Below are 24111 nucleotides of genomic sequence, written 5' to 3' on the forward strand. Positions count from 1 at the left end.
ATATTTGTTAACTTGCTGTCAGACACAGATTTTCTTCTTTCCTAAGAAAAATTACAGTCGACTTTAATTTTTCTTCCCCCCCCGTCATTTTTATGATGATTTTCTTTACTCTCCTTACCATTTTGTTCTGCATCCTTTCAGTCACCTTTAGGAGGAGCTTTTTCTGTCTCATTGTTATAATTTCCTTCGTTTGGAGTGCTTAAATAGTTATTTTGTAGAAGCCTATGTCTCTGGCAGGTAAAAGGACAGGGCAAGATTGGATTCTAGCAACAAAGATTGAATATGAAATGTTCATCAAAGATCCATCTCATAAAGGGCTGGATCCAGGGCTGCACTGGTCAAACAAAGAAGAGAATTCTGTTGATTCCTGTGACTTAAGATGAAATGCAAAAAGGTGTTCTACTAATCTTCCTTTTAAATAATTCTCCACCTTCTTTTTCAGACCCAAAGTGATGGCTGTCTTCTTTTATCAAGGCAAGGCTTGGCAGAGTCTGTTTCACATAATAAAGTGAAATTAAAAAAAAAATCTGCAATGGATTTTTCTTTTGTAATTTGCTCAACAAGTTTGACAAAGAGACAAAATTTCTGTTCTAGGTGAGAATGCATGAGTATATGCAGTGGTTAAGAGATGGTCTTAAATTTAAAACTTTCTTCATATAGTGTTAATGACATTCGTGACAGAGTCAAAGCAAGCAAAAACAGAATGAAAATTGGAAATGTGCATTTGCTTCCCCCACCCTCTTTTGTTTTCCAGTGAAATTTAACTCTGAATGCTTCAGTTAATCACTTCAGTCTGCTGAAGTGCAGCTGACTGGTGGTAATCAAGGTACCAGCCATATCACCTCTTGTGCTGTTGTAATTCCCTTCCCACAATGGAAGTTGCTCTTAAATACCAGGCAGGTGAAAATGAACCCTGTGGAGGAAAGTGTTATATTTGGTTATATTGTACAGATTTAGTCTGGACTCTTGGATTCTGTAATCTGCAGTGTCGTAGACAAGAGGAAGAGGGCTGCTTAATTAGATGTTTACATGACTTTATAAAAGTAGACACAGTTATAAATTAAGTTAGTGCTTCCTGTTGTATTTTGAGGGGGTATATCTAGCGTACAAAAGTATCTAGGCACCATGAGTATGGCATTAGAACTCTCAGTGTACAAATAAATGCTCCAATTCATGTCATTTGAGAAAATTTGAGCCCTTTTGGCTGTGCTGGGATCAGTCAAGAAGCTGAAATATAGATTCTGTCCCTTTTTGCATGAAATGTTTTAATTACGTAACTTAGATGATCACACTGGGAAATACTTAATATGATGTGCCAAATCCTTAACAAATATAAATTGACATAGCTCCATTGAATTCTCCAGCCAAGGATTAGAGCTGATTGAAAAACAAGAAATGGCAATGAAAAAAAATCAACCAGCTGAAAATACCTACTTTGATTTAGTTCCATTTGTTCCCAAAGTTTTTATTTTGGTTTTTTTTTGTTTTGTTTTTTACTTTTGATATTTTCTCTTATGCTCTGTGGCAGGCTTGTCACTTTTTTTTTTCTTCTTTAGGTTTGCTTTTCTATTTTTGCTGGTATAAAAGAGAATATGAAGGAACAGAGAATATCTGTGACCAAAAAGATGAGAGGAACTCAACTTGGAATTTTCCATTCCATGAAAGTGGCAGATTCCTTTTGTTACAGTTTTTTTTCCAGCCTGAATGCATTTTTTCCTATAAACTTGCAAGCAAATCTGTTGAGTGAGAATGTTGCCAAAGTGTCTTAAAGAAGTATGTTTACAATATTCACTTCTTTAAACTAATTTTTCTGGCCCTTCAGGTGGTGGTATATACCACTTGGTTCACACTTCAGTCCTCTCTTGTATTATCAGGATGGTCTCATTAAGAGCGGAATAGGAAACTTGACACATGGCCACTCTTAGGCCTAGGAGTCCTCTTTTTCTCTGAGAAGAGTGCAAAATCCTAGCTTAACAAGATTTTACTTGAAGCAAGATACTTCCAGCCTGTTTTTTCCCCTTCCCCCTTCATTTCTTAATGTAATTGTTTCTGGTTTTCTGCCTTCTCACTGTTAGAAATGTCATGTTGTTCAGTTATCAGCATGCTCATTTGGAGAAGTTTATTAAAGGCGGCATAGAGTTTCTGACATACTAGTGGCAGATAAGTAAAATGAATTTCATGGCTCATTTGGTAAAATGCTCCTTTTTGGACTGGTGGATTTAATGTGACTATTATCTGCTTAAGAAAATTGTTGCCCAAAAGAGACAGAGTGTTTTGTGTGGAAGTAGTAATTAATGAATATGGAGTGGGAAAGATGGTTCAACTGAATAACGTTGTGTGAGATGGTTTAAAGCAAGTGTAAGTTTTCTTGTGTTACTGGAACCACACCGCACTTTGTTGAATTGTATTTTGCATAGATGAACAGTATTCAGGTGCATGGTCCATCTTCAGTTTCACTGTAATACCTTAATAGTTGGAAATGACTGGCCTCTCCTGCATATATGACTTCTGCTTTGTCCCTTTCACCCCAGTGAGAGATGCAGGTACATACTGAAAAGCATTATTTCAGGGTGCTCACTGTCAGTGCTTTCTAGGATGTTCATCTCAAGTCAAGCAGGAAATCTAGTCAACTGTAGCCAGCTTTTCTTTCAAACCAGAAATTCTCAGTTCAGAAATTAGTCCAAATCTTTTAGTGCTTTATGCAAGTGAAAATTGAGACTAAAAGCCTAAATTTATTTGCTTGAGAGCATCTACTCAAAAATGTTGTGAGGGAGATGGGGGGAAGGCCTAAATGCATAATGGATTAAAAAAATGGGAAGAATTGGAGGAATCTTTTTCAAAATATTGCATTCTTGTTTGAGGCCAGCCTGTTTTCCAGCATTTTGCCATAAATCTTGTTGTAGTGAATGAAGTTCACCTCTGTAGGTGCAGGAAAGGGTTTGGTGATGCTTGATGCAATTCCACAGAATGCTTCCATGATGTTTCTCAAGCACAAGTTTCTAATCTCTATCAGAAACCACTTTACCAAGTAACGTAAAGTAGTGGTTATTAAATTCCCATTAACTCTACCTAGGGTTTTAGTGGTAAAGAGGAACCGGTGTAAATAGTAGGAGAGACATTATAAAGATAGCTTGAATTTCCCATGCTAACTTTAGGCCATGATGCTTGAGAGACACACAAATGAACAAAGCCCAGTCAGGATTTCAGCTTTATATTTTATTAAAATACAGATCTGTAATCTGAATAGTGATGCCTGTTGTACAGAATCCCTCTACCCTATGCAAGCCTTGGATTTCAGGTCCCCTGCTGAAGTACTATCCAGGTATTTATTGTGTGTTCTTAAGAGGGAGTCAGTTTTGGTGGAGATGCAGGAAAAAAAACATTCTTTAAGGCAGATTCTGCCTTAAGGCAGTGATTAGAGAGGTGGCAAGGAGGTAGGGGAGAAGAATTCTGCTGCTATTGAGCTGGAGAGAGCAGCCCTGTTGAGATTTCACTGGAGTGCCAAGAAGCCTGGCTTTTGATGAGTGGTGTGCGAGGCCTGCACATGCTCTTGTGCACATCTAAACTCTTCAGTCAGGACTCATTCCTCTCAAAATGCAGCACAGTGAACTGTGGGGAGCAGAACTTCGTAACTGCAAAGTTGTCTGCAGCTGCCATGGCTGACTCAGTAGCTGCTGGTGTGGACTGCCCTGTTCCCAGCTGCCCCACAAGCACAGGAGTCATACTTAGTTGAGGGATAATTTGGAATGTGTTTGTGTGTTTTGGGGAATAAATGGCAACAAAATAATAAAACACTTTGATATTTTTCTGACACTATTTTATAGTTCAGTGCGTAGTTTTCTTTTAATCTTCTATTCTTAGAATTGATGCAGTCCCAGATGTATTGAATCACGGGCCCATTATCAGGATTGAGAGAATGGTCCACGATGATTTGAGAGGTGCCTCTCAGTCCATGAAATAACAGTTTGAAACCTCATGTTTTTGCACTGGCAGATATTCAGGGTTTGTAAAAGTAAAAGTAATAATAGAGGAGGGAAATAACAGGTTGCAAAACTTAACTGTGAGTATTTGAGAAATGCGTTTCTTGTAAATAAATACTAAAAGATGAATTAAAGTAAATACTTTGCTTCAATATTTTGTGTTTGGAAGATGGTTGCTATTTTTGGTATCCAGACTTGGAAAGTGATAAATAATCATGTTTTTCTGAAGCTAATGGCCACTGTTTTAGAGTTTTCTTTTAAGTTGAGATGAAGGGAGAAATAGTGATACAACAGAAAAGTACAGATGAAAACAAACAAAAAAGTTGCAAATTTCTGATCTCTCTTGGTTTGGGTGAGGAATGGTGAGAACATTGTTTTATGTACAGAATATGAATCAGACCTTAACACCCATTCTACTGTACCAATGGCGTGGTTTAACCCCAGCCAGCAACTAAGCACCACGCAGCCACTCACTCACTCCCCCCCATCCAGTGGGATGGGGGAGAAAATCAGGAAAAGAAGTAAAACTCCTGGGTTGAGATAAGAACGGTTTAATAGAACAGAAAAGAAGAAACTAATAATGATAATGATAACACTAATAAAATGCCAACAGTAGTAATAAAAGGATTGAAATGTACAAATGATGCGCAGGGCAATTGCTCACCACCCGCTGACCAACACCCAGCCAGTCCCCGAGCGGCGAATCCCTGCCCCCCCACTTCCCAGTTCCTAAACTAGATGGGACGTCACATGGTATGGAATACACTGTTGGCCAGTTTGGGTCAGGTGCCCTGGCTGGGTATGAGAAGCTGAAAAATCCTTGACTCTAGTCTAAACACTACTGAGCAACAACTGAAAACATCAGTGTTATCAACATTCTTCACATACTGAACTCAAAACATAGCACTGGACCAGCTACTAGGAAGACAGTTAACTCTATCCCAGCTGAAACCAGGACAACCAAAAAGGAGATTAAAAATGTAAAAGCTGTCATAAGGAAGGTGCTTGGAGCAGTAGAATGCCAATATGTGTTCTGGCAAAAGAAGTAGGCTATGCAGCTATGTGCTCCACTGGCAAAAGCTGTAAAATCAAATAAACAAATCTCTTTTTATGTATGCGTGCATGCACGCACACTTGTGCGTATGTGTGCTTCTTTGAAAGAGAGCTGGGCAGAACAGCTGTGCAGGATGGTTCCTAGCTGAGCTGCCTTTTCATGGTTGTTACATGTGTAGTCCCAGCCTGCCTATTGCTGGTTTTGATCTTTGTATTATGTGCTGGCAGTTGAAACTGAAGAAGAGCAAAAGAAAATGTATTAAAATATGTTAAGCTGCAGTAATAGCAGCAGTGATGCTTCCTGGACCTTCTCCATCTTGGGAGACTGTAGATGTTTCCAGGAACAACCATGGGACCTGATCTAAGGCATATCTAATTACATGTTTCCAAGACACAGTGGAGGCTGTGTGTGCAAGATCTGTCATTGCTTTGCCCAGGCAGTGGTGCATGAATGCAGGCATTTGCATGGGCTGTCTTCTGCATTTATAATTGACTGTTTTGGTTGAAAAGTTACTATTTCTTTTAGAAATTATTATTTCTAGTGTGCATAGTTCCAAGGGAATATATACTGCACATATATACTGCCTTAACAGCTCTTTCTTCCCTCAGGTCATACAACTTTTTCTTTTACTGCAACTGTTTACTGTTTTTTGAAGAGATAGGGCCAGCAAAGCTATTTTCCTTGGAAGTGGAGTCAGCTCAAGTGGAACCAAGCTGAAAGGGGAGTGCTCATCTGTGTTACACGCAGCTCGTATGATAGATGTAGAGAAAGCTGAATGTCAGGGTTGATTGTGGGGTTCAAATAGTTGTGCTTTGTGTATTCCTGTCTGCAAGACAAAGTACTTCAAATCATGTTACCCTTTTTGGCTGTTGAAGGTGGGAGACGATCTGAGGAGAGTACAGGTGTGAAAGATGGGTGACTTGCCTGATGTCACCTAGAAACCTAATGGCAGAATCACAAGAGGAATGCAGATCCCATGAGACCCAGTCTGTGCTTAGTATAATTCATTTTCATTGCTCAGAGTATACTCTAACTTAAATAGCAACTGGAGGAGGAAATACACTCTCTTATTTAGTCTCAGTTTGTAGTCTGACACATACTGTACCACATCTAGCAGTGGCTGCCATTATTTAATGCTTGATCCTTTTTCAGGATATGTGCACCCTTTCAAAATGTTTCAGGATGGACTTGATCCTCATTTCACCTGTATCAGTACAAATCTGAAGAATTTCAGCCTGCATCTTGTCCTTCCCGAAGGACTTTTTCTGGGCTTTGGAGAGACGTTTGAAGAAGAAATAGCAGGGAATGCAAAGCATGTTGGTAGAAGTTGTGACAGACATTGCGTACCCAGGGCAGTGTTTCTGGAAGAGTCATTCAGCAATTCCAAGCCTCTTTAACCTGAGAAAATTGACAATAATTAATAGTGTCCATGGCATCTGATTGCTTTGGAATCATTGAATCATTAGATTTTACACTCACCACTCTCTTGAGATGGGAAGCCATTATCTGCATTACACAAAGAAGAAACTAAAAGATGTAATAAATTAAGGAACTTGTTCAGAGTCACACAGAGAATCATTAACTGAAGAGGGCTTGAACCCAGGTGTCCTGAATCCTAACCCTATGTCTCATTCACAGAGCCATTCCTCATAGCAGTTCATTGTCTCCTGTCATACAGGGCTTTGCCTTGAGGGCTTATGAGCTCTAGCCTTTTTGTAACAGCTATTCCAGTAAAAAGATTATTTTTTGTGGGTGAATCTGTTCTTTCAGTAATTAACTTTTTCTTTTGGACATAGGAAATATTTCTGAGTTAGATCGATACATATATGCAGGAGGAGTATGAGAGGAATGCATGAACACATGTAAACATCAACCCACGGGGAATGAGTAAGTGCTCCACACCTTGCTGAGAGTAATTTAAAATAACATTGCCCTCACTATAATTCATCTCATTGTTCCAATGAAGCAGACTAGCATGGGGTCATATTAATAATTTAAACAGTCTTACCCTTCAGCCTTCTTCCTCTTCAGTAGAAGGATTAGCACTTAGCAGAACACCATTGTTTTAGCTTTTGAAGACTTTAATTGGTGTTTCAAAGAGTATGACCTCATTCACTCACACAGCATTTTTCATACATTTTCTGTTCCCTTCATAAGTTCCCTAGAGTTCAGGTTTCCTTATTTTTCGGGATTTTTTCCCCCCAAAATATTTATAAGTAGTTTGGTGTATAAAGGAATTAGAAAATTGCTCTGCTGTCATCTCCTCCATTATCCATTCAGGTCCAAAGCCAGTCAGAATAGCTTAGAGCACTCCTTTAGTTTTGTGCAGAATTGAATTTCTCAACACCTACAGAAGCAGTGGTTAGAGTCACGTAATCTCTACTTTGCTTCAGTCCTTTCTGGCACCCCTGTTTCATGCCTGCTTCTCACCTTTCTGTAGTTTCATTGCAATATCTGAAGGGGACCTTTGTTGTTATCCTATTCCAGGCATCTCTTGAGCAGAAAAAAGAAGTGAAGATTATTCCATGCAATATTATGATAAGAATAAAATATTTTAAAATCACTTCCTGTAATGGACAAAATAAAGCTTGAAGAAAAATCCACAGATTTGAAAACACAGAACCAAATTCAGTTATGTGGAGTAATATCTTTTCATTGATTTCAGACATGCCATCTGTGTACCTATATCAATTTTAACTATCTGGCACTTTAATGTTGAATTAATTTTGTAGAGTAGAACATCCTTATTGCATCCTGGAATTGAGTACCACATGAGAATTCAGTGATGCTAGTAGATGTCTTTTTTTCTGATGGTTGCAAAGTAAAGCAACAGTTTAGACACTCTGACCGCTACTATCCTCCTCCCTGACTCTAACCCTAGTCTTGAATTTATAGAGAAAGTATTTTGATATATAATGATTTTACATTAATCCTTGGCTTACTGTAAAAACTGAACAACAACATATACGGGTCTTAGGGAAATTTTCAGACCTTTTCATCCTGATATCATAATCTATTCCTAGCTGTCAGTATCTGTATCTGTCCTGTATCTGTCAGTATAAACTAGGTACCAACTAGTGTTCCAACATTCAAACTAGGGTATACAAATTACATCTTAGTACCTTCCAAAATGAAACAATAATTCCAGTTTTTGTACCCTGCCATACTGAACCTTAATAGTAGGTGTGAGTATAAGCTAGATAACAGCCTCATTATCCAAAATTGATGGTCAGGTGTAAAAAAAAAAAATGTTCTGACACCTGTCCTCATCTTTCTTCTGAGAACATGGGAAAATTCAGTAATAATTCACGCTACAGTACCCAGTTCCAAACCTTAATTGTAAATTTTTGAACATAAATTCAAATTGCTATAGCTGACCCAAATTTGTTATTCAAGCCTGCTGGTGCTGGCTCTCCACTTGCTGCTTTGTGTCGTGCAAAGAGAAAGAATCACTTCAGCTTTGTAGTTCTTACTTTCCAAAACCCTGGCGCTAACCCTATGATTTAGTATGACATCAGTAGTTGTTGCTACCTGAAAATTATTAACAAGGCATTCAGAGTCAAAATACCACTTTTAATTTCTCTCTGCTGCCCCTTGGAAAGTCAAGCAATAATGCCAGGTGAGCAGCCCCTGTGACCTGGACTCCTAATTCCCAGAAGTTACTGAAATCTAGCTATGCTGGTACTTGGTTTACTGTCACAACCCTGGAACAGTGTGTCAGTTGAATCCTGGTGTTTTCCCTACCATCCTAAGCACTAAGAGTTTGCAGTTCTGTTGGTTTTCAGCTGACAAAACTCATTGATTTGTACCATAGCTTTCCAGGTTAGGAAGCAGTTTGCTCTAGTGTACACAAAGTTGAATTACTGATCTGCGGAGGGTTGGTTTGTTTGTTCTTGTTTGTTTGTTTGTGTGTTGTTTTGGGTCTTTTTTTTTTAGAATATTTATGCAAGTTACTGGATCAATAAGCAGAGATCACTATAACCCAATAAATACTATTATTGATTTTGATCTAAAAAAAATTATTTAAACCGTAGAAACCTCATTAGTGCATGTATCTTGCTTACACAGGTGGGGTTAGGAATTAATCCCTGGGAAGCAGCCTTGGATTCCTTTCCAACAGTTGGATATTAATGTGAGGGAGCCTGGAGTAATAATGTTAGCTCCATTATTCCTCTGCTTACCAGCTCAGTTCTTGTGTGTTCTCTGTCACTTTTTCTTTGATATCTCATTGTCTCAGGATTTTTTTCTCTCCCCTCCCCAATTTACCTTTTTTTTCCTTGGCTTTCGTCAGATACCACTGTCATCTCCGTTTCACTTGCTTCTTTCTATCCTTGCTTGACTGCTTGTGCTGGTTTTGGCTGGGATAAAGTTAATTTTCTTCACAGTAGTTAGTATGGGGCTATGTTTTGGATCTGTGCTGAAAACAGTGTTGGTAACACAGGGATGTTTTCGTTACTGCTGAGCAGTGCTTACACAGAGTCAAGGCCTTTTCTGCTTCTCACCCCACCCCACCAGCGAGCAGGCTGGGGGGGCACAAGGAGTTGGGAGGGGACACAGCTGGGACAGCTGACCCCAACTGACCAAAGGGATATTCCAGAACATATGATGTCATGCTCAGCATATAAAGCTGGGGGAAGAAGAAGGAAGGGGGGGACATCTGGAGTGAAGGTGTTTGTCTTCCCAAGTCACCGTTAGGCGTGATGGAGCCCTGCTTCCCTGGAGATGGTTAAACACCTGCCTGCCCATGGGAAGTGGTAAAGGAATTCCTTGTTTTGCTTTGCTTGTGTGCATGGCTTTTGCTTTACTTATTAAACTGTCTTCATCTCAACCGATGAGTTTTCTCATTTTTACTCTTCCGATTCTCTGCCCCATCCCACTGGGGGGGACTGAGCAAGCGGCTGTGTGGGGCTGAGTTGCTGGCTGGGGTTGAACCGTGACACTGCTCTTACGTTTTCTTTGCTTAAACCACCCCACCAATTCCATCCCTGCCCCTCCAAAGAGCTGCATCCGGGAAGGCAGGAAGGAAGTGATTCTTTGAGCTCTTCCAATAGATGCTGCTGCTGGCAGGGATTTGAACTCATAAAGAAGGGAATGCCTTTTCTTGGGGCTGAGGGAGAGAGCTACTAGGTGCAAGGACACAGGAGTGGAAGAGAGCTCTCTGCCTGGTGTGGAGAGGCTGGAGAGGTCTAAGTTTAGGACAGAGGTGAGGTGAAATCAAGCTGACAATCTCTTCTGTGCACCAAGTGGGCTTGTGGTAGTGCTGATTATATACAGGAGATGGGATCTTGCTTTCGCTATCAGCCATGCTATACTTGCATGGAGCTTAATCAAAATTCTTTTGAACAGTACAGGAGTCTTCCCTTTGTTGGCAGTGGTCCTTGGATGAGATCTGTGGCAGGATGGCTTTGGATTCTGGTGGCATTTTAATGTTTAAAATTTTGTGGTCCTTCTTAAGAGATTAGGCAGCCTCAGATGTTAAAATTTATATATTGAGGTTGGTTGAACTGAGCAGAGGCTTAGAATATCCATCGTCAAAGAAAACTGCTTCGGGAGTGAGGTCACTGAATCAGAAGGCAGTACTTTTTACACTAATTCAGTGTGACAATCTGATACAGGAGCCACGATACTTTAAATGACAGGTCAAGCTGAGGCACTGTATTCATGGGCATCAAAAGGTAGTAAAACTTTACTGGTGAGTTACTAACTTTAGTGTCCAAAGGGAATCTTTTCTGCCTGGTCAGACTCCCTCCCTCAGAGTTTCCTGCATGTAGTAGCCTTTGATCCCAGTTTTTAAATGACCATGTTGTATTGCGGCACAGTTAAATAATTGCCATGCTTCATCCCAGTGATGGGAATGCTTTGTGGTCTAGGGAATTGTGTGTGTAGTGGCTGATAAACCAGTATGTTAATCCTGTTAATGTTTATGTGAATCCACTAATTTTGACAGTGTTGCATTGTCACATGGTAACAGGATTGTATGGGTGACCTAAGTCCATAGCTTGGAGAGAACTTTGTCATATTTTCAAATAGTAGTTGGTATGATTAGTTAAGGATCTGTTTTCCAAGAAATTGTAATATAATTGTCGATCTCCTTAGGTTGTAGATATTGCGTTGCATCATGTTTTCTGCAAAAATAGCTAGAGACGAAAGCCCAAGAACAAAGTATTAAGTGGAGTCAAGAACAGGATCGGTTTTGCTAGCAACTCAGCAGGGGAGCTTACAGCATCCTCAATAATAGCAACTATAATAATTCTTCACACTTGCATTAGCATTTTTATCTGTAGTTATTGAAAAGTTTTGTAAAGGTATTACATTCTCCAGATTACAAATGGAAGAGCAGAAAGTTTAAATCCTAGAGGTAACTAGAAAGACCTTGGAGGGAAAAGGTATTACCCAAAATACTCCCTTTTGTCATTTTGTGTTTTCCCCCACCCCATAAAACATTATGTTAGTCTACTCCAGACTAACTTTACATTCTCTCCACACTTAAGTCTGTGTCACAGCTGGTCTAAGCTGGTGTATTTTCTCTGAAGCTGGTGGATTTGCCTCTACCACTTATCTCTTGCCTATGTTTTTCAGTTAACTTTCCTCAAGGTAGTTTCCATTTCATTTGTGTGTTTATTTTGGCACTGTTTTTGTGCTTCCTCTCTGCTAGTGCTGTTTGAACAGCTTGGAAGGATGGATTTTGTTTAGATTCAAAAATCCCTCCAAGATTTGTTTTAGAGGGAGGGAACCTGTAGACACGCTACCTTTGAATCCATCTTTGCAACCATCGCACGGGGGAGATGTGCCCCTGTCTCCTCTTCCTTCCCTTTGGAGGCTCCAGCAGAAAGGATCCCATTTGTGTTTCCCCCTCTCATGTCTGTGTGTTTTATTTGTAGTGCAGATGCAAATGGTTAGTTAGTACTGACAGGCTTTGCAAAGACATCTACGGATTTCACATGGTTTTGAATGCTAATGAAAGCTTTGTTATTTCATTTATGAATCTTATCAGTAAACAGTTCCACCATAGATATGGTCAGAGGAGGAAGTTGGTGTGTTTAGGTGGTGGAGATGTATAAAAAGCAGCTCTGTGAAACGTCAGGGGCTGGAAATCTATCCAAAAGCACTGTTGGTAAGGAAGCACTGCAGAGGTCTATTGTAGGTGGCAACTTTGTTCCTTGCATGTGGGTAACACAAGAGGAAGTCCCTTGGATTGTTTCTATCTGGGATTTCTTAGAATGGTCTGAGAACTTCCTGTAGCCTTTCACAGATTCTCTAAGTGCCTACTTTGCCCTAAACTTTCCTGCAGTGCCAGAGCATTGTAGGGGCATAGGAACAGGAAAGGGTATTTCTCTCTGTAGTGGATATGCAACATTGTCATAGAAGTGTTCTCTTTTTGTACCAGGCCTCACTAGTTGTTGCAGTTTTAAGTAATTGCTTTAGCATAATCCAAATTTCAGAATATTATAGTAACAATCTTGGCTATTACCGCTTAATCTTTTCATAAGGCTATGACAACCAGTAATAAAGAATGAAATAGAAACCTGTCCTCTCAATGTCTCCATGTAATCTTTGATCTGGAAAGAGGTCACACAACAAAACCTTAATTCTTTAATTTCCAGTTCCCAAAAAGATGGAGTTTGGGGAATTTAATTTGCCTCCCATTGTCACTATGCCACCTTATCTTCACACGTCTTGTAGGAAGTTGTTAGGCTGCCTGGATTTTCATGCTGGCACATTGCCAGTCATATGAATAGCCTTTGTATCTTTGCAGCCAAGAGGGTTCAGAGAAAAAAAGGTAAATATTCCAAGACTGTTTGATGTATGGACAAGTTATGCAGCGCTGTGGCAGTAGAAACATGTACTGAGCTACTTCCAGTAGCTCATTAAAGCTGTTCCAGTGAGACAAGGGGTCTTCTAATATCCTGCTGACATTAGAAATGTGCTTCAGCACTTCACACAGAGAGTTCCTAAATATACTCAGAACAATGACTTTAATAGTAATGCTTTTATGTAGCAGCTGTAAAAGGTAGTTCTCGAAGCATTCAATATGGAAAGCAAATACTGTTAATTCCATTCTGCAGACAAGGGAACTGAATTATGGACGGGAAGTGAAGTCAATTACAAAGATGATGCAGCAGGCCACTGATCCAAGCATGAGTAAAGCTTAGGTCTCAAGTCTAGTGTCCTATGCCTACTGACAGTGCCACATTGCTGTGCTAAAGGTGAGTGTATGAAAGCAGAAGGCTTTAAGGTGTATTTTACTGTAGCTTGGATATATATGTTCTTAACCACTGTAACAAACAGCTCAGCCAATTATGGCCCTTTCTGATACATTCAGTTTGGTATTGGGATGGGTAAGTATCTCTCAGCATTGCTCTTGAAGCCGCTGTGTACACAGACTCTGTCCCAGATTCCAGGATGCAGGCATGTGACTCCACAGAGATCAACAGACTGTGTACATCGGCCTAAAAAACCTCTGAATTTGGCCTATCCTCTTCAGTAGCAGAGCAGCACTACTGCTTGCTCTGTCAGCCAAAAGTATCTGTGTGGGGTGTGAAGAATGGTAGTCTTCCAGTTCTTCAGCAAGTCTGGACAATGTGCTATTAAACTGAGTGTATCAAATAGTAGGAAGAACACAGTCCTTAAAGGGCAGAGTGCAGACACATTATAAAGTGATCTGTTTATATCAGAGAGCTACACCTGTAATAATACAGTGCTACTGGAAGCTACCAGTCATGGCTGCTCACCTATTAAAAGCATGCGACAGAGATGGATTCTGCAGTAATAATTTCCTCTAATCACTTAATAAAAATTCTGGCCCATACATCTTTCTTTTTGTGCTTTTTAAAGCATTGTCATTGAATTTTGTTGTCTGAGGGATAATTCCAAGTGAAAAATATTTACTGTAGGTCTTTGCAAGGTCAAGCATATAGTACTGCGGGCAACTACTGTGCAAGTCTCTGCATGCTGTTCTGTCAAATATGTACTGCCCCCTGCACCTGCAAAATCCCTCCTCGTTATCCAGTCTGTGCCTTTCTGCTCTGTAGCAATAATGAGTACTCACACTGAAGTATATAATGCTTCTATGGGAAAGGTGTGTGTACATATATCTATATATCTATCTATCTTTGAGGGGGGATTGGACTAGATGACCTTTAAAGGTCCCTTCCAACCCAAACCATTCTATGATATGTATATACCTTCCAGTCTGCAGGTCACTGCCTTCAAGACACATTTGAATTGTCCGGTGGCAAATTTGAATCCAAGGTTTCTATAACAAAAGATGAAAAAGTAAACTTTTTGTTTTCAGATATTTCAGGGTTTTTGCTTTTGTCACCGAGTTGTATTGATGTAGACAATTAATAGTATTTCTGCAGTGCTAGTATGTCCATGCCAACATCAGCATACCTGCTGGGACTCATGGGGTAATGAGCATGTGGTTGTGCGGACTGTGCTACAGTCATATTTTCATTATTTTATGTAAATGTAGCAACACTAGATCTAGACAGAACAGTGAGATATTGCAGCCCACAAATTCCCTAAGTTACAGCTTAAATGCATTTGCTTATTTGTCATCAACCTTTTCTATACTTCTGTGAAGTCTAGTTTGATATGTGATAACCTATTCTGTTTTCTCCTTTAAGCAGTTAGAGCCTTATACAAATGTACATGTTATAACCAAATAGATGTTGATAGCTTTATAGAAGAGAATCAGATGGAATACATTGTTCATGGCAAAGGAACACAGAAGGCATTAGCTCTTTCAGAAGATTACATGAGACTGTTTAATCAAGGACAGCAGAGCAGAGTTAACCTGTACAGCTTTTGTCACTGGTAGATCCTTTCACGCAGTGATGTTTTTATAATGATGTTGCTTGCAACAGAAGAAGCCTGATAGCGTTGGAATAAATCTCTCTGCCTGACCAGTCCTCAAAAGAGTATTGCTTGATTCTTACAGTTGATAGGAAGGACAAAAGTAAGTGATCATCAAACTATAAGCTCGGTCTGATGCTAATGTTTTAAATGAAAATACACAGTTTAGTTGGCATCACTGGGCCTCTCTCCATGCTTTTGTGCATAAGGTGCTTCCTGCTCAGCAAAAAGTGGCAGTTTCAGAAAAAGAAACCAATTAGGTTGCTGGTGCTCAAGTGCTTACCCAGCGAGAAGTATGGAGCCCTGGAAGAGCCAAAGCAAGAGGCTTTACTTAGAAAGAACATTTCAGTTTCTGTCATGACATGTGTACTGGCCACAGAGATACCTAGTGGTGACCTGGAGAGGAACATAGCCGCAAGATTTTTATGCAGTAGGTCTATTTAGTCCTATGCAGTCTTGTAGGGAAGTTTATATGCTGAAGGTCCCTTGTGTTGTACATGGATGGTGAAATAACCACACCACCTCTGGGGAAAAGTGCAGAGTCAGGTGTCATGAGCACTCCTGAGATTTTTTAACAATAACAACAGTCTTTGTAAGTGCGTGTCTGGTTTGAACAGCTGAGGGCTTGATCTATGGATGGTGCATTTCATATCAAAGAAACATCTGTGAAGTGAGCTCAGTGTATTCTGTTCATGTACTAACTTTCTATTTGGTCTAAATTAATGGTTGTCACTAAAATGTGGTTTGGAAGCAGATTTCCCAAAATTAGTAGATGAAACACTGCAGGTTTTGCTGCTTCTTCCTCTGGAGGATTTCAAGTTCTACTTTTCTCCTTCATTTCCCCTTCAAATCTTTCCTGAAAATTATACCTTTATTAAAGAAAGAACAACAAATACTTGAAACAAAACAAAACCCAACCCCCTTCTGAATCATTTCAGCAAAATAACGGAAGAGATGTGCCATGTTTCTGTATATGTCAGTGAGCACTTGCAGGAGAGCTACTGTACATTATGTAAGGGTAGGGGAGAAAGGAGTTTATAAAATTCCCTTCAGGAAGGGGAATAGGTTGGTACTAGAAAGCTTTTCTGGTAGATTTATGAGAGGATGGGGCAGGGTGAGAGAGAGCCAAGTGCCTTGGAATGAGTAAATGCAAAACAGATTTAAAAACAAAGTTAAAAAAGAAGGAATAAAAACAAGGCAAAGTCCATAGGGGAATTCTGTGCTGCATTTTCTGTATGTGATGGAGTATTAAACATCTTCAGGCCACACTAATGATGTTGATAACAAGCCTGATCTTTTGATGTTTCTGAAAACATCAAAGTGAAGGTCCTGGAAGACCCCAGTTCATCAAAATCCAAATCCCATACAAAAAGAACTTTTTAAAATTTGATTTCATAGGTATGGATATTTTATTACACTTAATTTTATGTTTCCAGGGGCTTTGGGAAAAGGAAGGAGGAAATGGAAGAAAATAAGCTAGAGTTTTGAAGTAGGCATGAATGGAGCTGAGATGTGATTCAGAATAACACTTTGGAGAATGGTTAAAATCCTTCAAACTACTTTTTTTGCCTGTTCTGATTTGTGTGGGGAGAAGGCAGAAACCATCTTCCGTAGCTTTTTGTTTTAGTGAGAAGAGCTTTGTCGATTAGGAACATCAATAGATCCATGCAGCCTATAAGAAAGAATGATTTTTGCAGTTGCTTCCTGACATCTGCCACCCTTTTCTGTTACTGAGACCAAGGAAGAGCCTTTCACTTCAGTGTTCAAGCAGTTTTAAGCTCTGGCTCCTATCGTCCTTCTGGAGGACTACTTCCAAAGCACACTCAGGTGTCCAGCACAGATACTGTAACCTGCTCCTGTGTCAGGGCTATAAAGAAGTTATATAGATTACCAAAAATGTATAAAGGTACTGGAATGAGGTAGAATGGATTTTGTAGTTGGGATATCTCTTAAGATTTCACTTAATTTTGGTAGCCAGTACTTCCAATGACATGAAACACAGGCAAGATACCACTAGTACTTGTATTTTACACACCTTTAGACTACCAGGAAATTATACTCAAAATTAGAAGGCCTCCACTTGAAGTGAAACCACTGGCATGTATAAACCAAACATAAGGAAGAGCTTTCCAGAGAACTTCCAAGTAGAATAGACTCACTCTTGGGTGCATGAGGCACAGGAGCAGAGAAATGTTTTTGACTTCTTTGTCAGAGCGCCAAGCTCAGGTCTTGTCCCTTTTGAAATTGATGGTTCTTGTGTAACATCTCTCAGCTTTGAGTCAGATGCACATCTGTTTGATCACAGATCTGTTTGGGCTGTAGTTTGCTGTCAATAGGCATGAGACAAGAATTAAAATCTTTATGTAACTAGAGTTTGCTGTGTAGCAAAAAGCTACTGAATAACCTCTTCAGATGTCATTGCTGCAGTGCGCCCTACAAATGGCTTTTGGTTTCTTGAATTTGGGAACTGTAGTGTAAATCAGACATTGATTCAGGGAAACTAGAGATGAAGTACGTTTAGATTAATTCATTTAGTCAAAGTCCTGTTCATGGAAGGCTATGTGCTGCAGTATATTTTTGGGGCTGCTGACTCAGGGTGAAATGCTAACACTCTATCCGGCACTGTGCTGGTTTAGAGGACTTCCTGTCAGGTTCAGTCTTTTCATGATGGCCTGCATTGCCATGAGAACCTACAAGCTCTTGTTAAGGGTAATGTGGTGGAGGAACAAGTGATAAACACATTGCCACTACAGTGGGACTGACAATTCAGTCAAATGCTTTTAGATGCTCGTATGCTTGTATTTTGAAGCTGAGGGGCACGTTTTACTTTTAGTGGTATAATAATAAATGGTATTTTTTTTCATTGTTTAATTCCACAGATTTTTAGATGGACTTGTGATGGATAGCCCTACTCTAACAGCCCTTTCTGAAAAGTAGTTTCTTCTAGTGCTTTGGAGTCCTTACACAGTAGACTGGACATACAGGGTGCAAGTCATTGAGAGGAGACCAAGGACAATGTCTGTTGCACTCTTTCATGAATCATGAGAGCAGTGGGTTCAGGGGCACACTATTGAACAGAGCAATATATGTCTATATAAACCCTGTGTGGAGAGGATAAGACCCAGTTTTGTCTTACTTTTTGACCAGGATAGGAGGGAACTGTGATTCTGATTCATACTCTGTCTCAAGTGATAGTCTGTGTCTGTGAAGGTCACAGTGGTACAAAACCCCAGAATCTAGTTGTTAATCTTTAGGGTAGGAAGTGGCATCAGATGGAAGCCTAGGGACGCTGTGATACAGGATAGGAAGTTACATACTAGAAATTTTTCATTCACTGAAATTTTACCATTGACTCTCCTTTCTGCGCTTTTTATTGCAAACTTTCTACTCTTTTATATTTGTGGTTGGCAGCAGTAAGCACTACTACATGGAGATGTAAATAATCACATTACAAACTCTTACCTCTTTTTTTTTTTTTTTAAAGCATGAAAAACTGAGGCTAGTCTTCTCTATCATAATGAATAACTATTTTTTTCCCACACTAACAGCTGCTGCATTGTTTCAGGTTTGCTCTTGACTCTGCTGTGTTGCCACAGCTTATCCATTCTATTCTGATACTGTTAATCTGTAATGTGTATAATAACAACCAATGTGTATAACAACCAAATTTCTTCTGTCCTCTAGCCTCTTTCCTTCTCCCCCTGCCCAGTCTTTCCAAAATGCATCAATTCACTTAATTTTTTCATATACCTCTCTGACTTCATTTTACCCAAATCAACCACAGACCTCTAATATTCTTTCTTGTTCTACAAGTAGTCCATGCTTCATACATATACTTCTAAAGCTGTGCGCAGCTGCACTGTGATTCCAGCTCTTCTGGTTTTTGCATTCTCCTGCTCTGCTAGTCCTCAGTCCTTACATTTCTTCCTCCTATCTTTGAGTCTTGCGCACACTGAAATCTGCAGTAAGGCTGTAGTGCAGGCAGGCTTAACCAAGCTGGCTTTAATCCATCTAGTTTGACGGTTGGAAGCAGTGAAGTCATACTGAGCACAACTTTTTTGCTACAGTTGCATTCTCCTATCTGATAGCAGTGTGTACTGGGCTATCTGAGTCTGCTCATCATCCCTAGTGCGCTTTGAGCAGCCTGCTGCTTCCCACAGAACAACGAACTTCACTCGTTTTCTCCATCAGTTACTACCTAAAACTCTGGACTGTGTAAAATCTCCTGCTGTGGCTCTCCAGGCTGAGGCTGATAATTTCATGTTGGGTCCTTAATTTTCTTTACTGTAAAAGAGATTGTAGACTTTGTTTTCCTGTGAATGTGTTTGTATATACGTAGGTGAGAACAGTGATAATAAAAAGTTCTCATGATGGGACTAGAATCATTGTTGGCTGATGACTGTCCAGTATCTTGCATTCGCTTTCCTTCTTGAGAAAAGCAAAAGGAATATGTTCGCAGGCTTGTTGCCTGGGCTTGTATGGGTGAGCTGGCTGCTTCACTGTTGGAATCTCTCTCTGCTCATGTGCACTGATATTTTTTTTTGGTATTTTGTTTAAATGCCATCCCATCAGCAGCGTTAAAGGAGGCTGAACAACTACTCAGTGCAGAAGATCCATGGTCATGGTTGGATACATAGATGATTGTGAGCATGACATTCAGAGATGAGTTTCAGAAAGAAAAAAAAAAGAATTTTAAAAACAAATAAATAAGAGATGCTATGCAGCAGTCCCAGACACATACCTAGACAAGACACTTAAAATCACTGAGCTGTTAACGGTAAGTTTGCCTCACTTCATCAAATGCATCAAGCACAGTGCTTCTGAGAGATAAAAGATCAAAACTCACATTGGTCACCCTCTCTTGGATTTCTTTTGCCTTTCTGGGTGTTTTGTTGCTTTGCTTTCTTGGGTTGGGGTGGGGGGGAGAAGGAGTGGCATTTCTGTTGAAGGCAGTTTTAATTTAGTGATTGACAAACTCTCCCAAGTGAGAATAGTTTAGCCAAATTAACGGATTAACTAGTTAAGAAGTTGGTAGGCAGTGGTTTGCATTCCAGAAACCTTTAGCACAATGGCAGTTATTCTAGTGGGTGTAACCAAGGATTCAAACAGCTATTCCATGCCTCTGCCTGTCAAAATAGTGTTTCTTCCACAGGGATTTTACAGCATTTGATAAGGGCTTGTAGTTTGTTTTAACACACCAAGTCTGAAACTCAAGGTTCTACTGGACCCACAGTAAATAGTATATAGTAAATAGTTTTGAAATGAAGAAGCAATAAAGGTGCCATCAAAACAGGAGAGGCAGTCAGAAACAGACAGACCTCACTGGACTCCCTCTTGTAATAATTTCTCTTGAGAGATTATTCCAGGTAACTTTTCCCTCTTATGTCTATCTTATCTTAGGTGTCCATGGCAGCTGCCTATTTTTGCAAAATGCAACATTATAGTTTTTGTGATTTCTGTGCACTTACTGGGTTGTGTACTGATGGAACTGTTTTCTTGGCAAGTTTGTATTATGGGAGAGAAACCAATGTTTGTCTGCTGCTTCTAGCTGTTGTTCATATTCTATCACTTAAAAACAATAAGGCATTTAATGTAGTTGAAAGATAGCAGGCTTGAATAAAAGGCATTTTGTTTCCCGTATAATCTTTACGTACAACTTTTTGAAAAATTTCCTCACATGTATGTTTGTTGATTGAGTTTTTCAGATTTTTGAACAAAGAAAGTACCCAAAGAGAATGCCCCTGAAGTAGGTAACTCTCTACTAGCTCTTGTAATCTGCCTGCCACCAATTTTAGATTGAAAGTTTTGCCTTTCTTAAGGCTTCTTAAAGTGGTGAGGAGATCCTGACATAGGGAACTTCTTTAAAGTGTCCAGTGTTTCTCGTTGGAGAACGTAATTGGGCAAATCCGGGTAGCTAAACTCTGAGGAATAGCTTCTTTGTTTCAGCTGCAAGCTTAACTCTGAGTATCTGCCTGCATTGTTAAAATAATAGCTATGTTTTCTTCCCCCTCTGCCCCACCGCTTATTAGTCACAGAAACCTTTTCCTCACTGGTCTCTCTAAACACCTCTGTAACTCCCACTTTGGTCCATGTGTGCTAAAATAGTCTTCCTTGCTTGTAACTCTGATCATGTCACAGTCTGTTTGATTCTTCCAGTTACTCTGCTTTTTTACCATATCAGATTCAAGCTTCTGGTTCCCACCTTCAGAGCCCATTAGCTTTCTTCCTTCTGTCTCTTCCTTCTTTTTTTCCATCCACCCCCACCCCACCACCACCCCCACCGCTCTGCTGTGTTTATCTGTGTCTTGGCTGCCTATGGCATGGTGTCCTTTATGCACAGTTGCCCAACTGACATCATCTCCCCTCCTTTAAGACATCCTTAAGACTGACTCCTGTTTAGTGTCTGGAAGCAATCAGCTTGCTAATGATGGCTAGGTTTAGCAGCAGACTAGGAATTGCTAATGGTATTTATTTATTCATGCTCCTTGTGGAAGATAAAACATCCAGTTGATTGTGATTAGCTGATCTAGGTAACCTTATCCTTATTTTCATCTTTCCTCTGAGTCTCTATCTGTCTTTTATTTTAATTTGTTTTGTGATTCAGTTCTAAACTTTTAAAGTCAGTGGCCTGTCCTTTTCAGCCTTTATATTGGAGCTTGCATAGTGAGGTCCTCTTAATGACATAAATGATAGCTATTGCTACTACTGTACAGTTTTAGCCTGGCATTTTCAAGAATGTAGGTGTGCATGTGATCTTCTGGAATCCTGAATAAACTGTAGCCATAGCTGTTATGTATAATGGGATTTTTCTTTGGAATTTTTCCAGTTTGTCAAGGGGATACTTGTGGTGTGTGAAAAAAAGTGTCATTTGGGGTGCTTGGTGGGGAATAAAGTCAGTCTTTGCAGTGGACGAGAGGCTGTAGGACAGCACTAGCAGTGCATGCTGTGCTGCAAGAAATGACGTGGTTCAGCACTTGCAATGAGTAACAGAAAAAAAAGGCTTGATTCCCTGACATGTATATGCTATGGTTGTTGTTCATCACCTACTTTGGATTTGGTTGATTATAATTTTTCTTTTCCATTTGAAACAGAATGAAAGCAGTACAATTTTAAATGTCTTAAACTTCAGTGCTTGTGAAAGAGGGCCTGAAAGTCCAAATTAAGGTCAAGGATACTGTATTCGGTCACTGCTCAGAACTCCCAACCCATACCATTTTACTGCTTTCCATCATAGACCTTGCAGAGGTCAGCTGTTAGAGGTTTCATAGTAAGTCTGAGAGGGACCTCAAGAGGTAACTGTTGCATCCTTTATGCACACCATCTCTGGCAGACTTTGCCTAGCTTATTCTGAAAGACCTCACAAATGTGGAGATTCTGTGACTTTTCCAGTATTTAAGTGATCTCACCAATGGAAAACTTTTCCTGGACTGAAACTTTCCTGCTGCAATTTAAAACCTTATAAATATCTTTTATGATTCTTATATACTCCTTTGAATTCACTCTAATTGACCCACAACCTTCTTCAAGTATGATATGTGATGCTGCTGAGTCCTTGGCAGCTTAAAATACATAGGCAAGACTGTTGCTTAAAGAGTGTGGCTTACAGATGATACTTCCATTCATGCTGTCTGCTATGACTTAGTGACTGGTGACTCTGCTGGGCTGTACGTAGCTGAGTCCTGGACTACCGTGTAGGTTTATAGAATGTAATTTAAGCTTTTCTGAAAGGGAGTGAAAATCGTTTCCTGTTGTGAAGTAGTTTTATAATATGGTGTCGTGGTTTAAGCCCAGCCAGCAACAAAGCACCACGAGAGCGGTTGCTCACTCCTCCCTCCGCGGTGGGGTGGGGAGGAGAAAATATAACGAAGAGCTTGTGGGTCAACACAAGGACAGGGAGGGATCACTCACCAGTTATGGTCATGGGCAAAACACAGCCTCAACTTGGGGAAAAATCAACATCAATTGAATTTGCTACCGATCAAATCAAAGCAGGGTAATGACAAGTAAAACCAAATCTTAAAACACCTACCCCCACCCCTCCCTCCATCCCGGACTCAACTCCACTCCCCATTTTTTCTACCTCCTCCCCTCCAGCGGCGCAGGGGGCAGGGAATGGTGGTTGCAGTAAGTTCATCACACGTTTCTGCTACTCCTTCCTCCTCAGGGGGAGGACTTCTCACACTCTTCCCCTGCTGCAGCATGGGGTCCCTCCCATGGGAGACAGTTCTCCACAAACTTCTCCAGCGTGGGGTCCCTCCCACAGGCTGCAGTCCTTTATGAACTTCCCTGGTATGGGTCCTTTCTGCGGGCTGATCTGCAGGCACAGACTGCTGCAGCGCAGGCTTTCCTGTGGAGTTGCGGCCATCTTCGGGGGCATCCCCCTGCTCCGGCGTGGGCTCCTCCCTGGGCTGCAGGTGGGCATGTGCTCCCCCGCTCCCCTCCATGGGCTGCAGGGGGACAGCCTGCCGCCTCACCAGGGGCTGCAGGGGCATCCCCTCCTCTGGCGCTCCTCCTCCCCCTCCTTCTTCACTGACCTCGGTATCTGCAGAGGGGCTTCTCTCACATCCCACTACCCTCCCCCACTGCAGGTTCCCCTTCTTAAATACGTTCTCCCAGAGGTGCTACCACCGTCACTGATGGGCTCGGCCTTCGCCAGAGGCAGGTCCGATTTGGAGCCGGGGAAGCTTCTAGCAGCTTCTCACAGCCCCTCCCCCGCTACGAAAACCCTGCCACATGCCACAAACCCAATACATGGCTAAAGTAATTGTTTGCCAGTTTGGACCCTCTGAAGGTATATATGCCATGAAACAGATGTGAGCTTATTTTCCACATTGGCCTTGTGGAAATCCCAGCTGTGAGTCATAGATGCTGTATGAGCAAAACTGGTGTCATAAACAGGAGCAGCAGTCCAGCCCTTGGCTGAAATACTTTCTGAAGGATGAAGTAGCTAGGCATTTTATTCTTCCCTCTATCTCTGTATCTGTTTTAAACATGCTCCACTGGTAATCAGGCTCAGGTTGCCTACTTCTCTGTAGTTGTGTTGTGAAAAGTGTGTTGAGAAGTAAAGAATGCTTTGAATTACTCACCTGCTGATGTATTATTTTGTTTACGGATATGTGCACATGAGCTGTAGGTAGCTGGCAGAAGCAAAAAACCTTTTTCCCAGTATGCATTTGATTATGAACCCTCTCTTTCTCCTTCAGTTGTCTTTAGTGTTTA

The 24111-nt window shown here is 40.6% G+C and overlaps 1 protein-coding gene across 4 annotated transcripts in view; it reads left to right on the forward strand.

The window, feature by feature from the left end:
- Positions 1 to 24111, forward strand: part of BRSK2 (BR serine/threonine kinase 2) — a 325351-nt gene that overhangs the window by 86735 nt on the left and 214505 nt on the right. The gene's annotated exons all lie outside the window — the stretch shown is intronic.

Source organism: Haliaeetus leucocephalus, unplaced genomic scaffold, assembly GCF_000737465.1.
Source record: "Haliaeetus leucocephalus isolate CR32 unplaced genomic scaffold, Haliaeetus_leucocephalus-4.0 Scaffold200, whole genome shotgun sequence".
Classification (NCBI taxonomy): Eukaryota; Metazoa; Chordata; class Aves; order Accipitriformes; family Accipitridae; genus Haliaeetus; species Haliaeetus leucocephalus.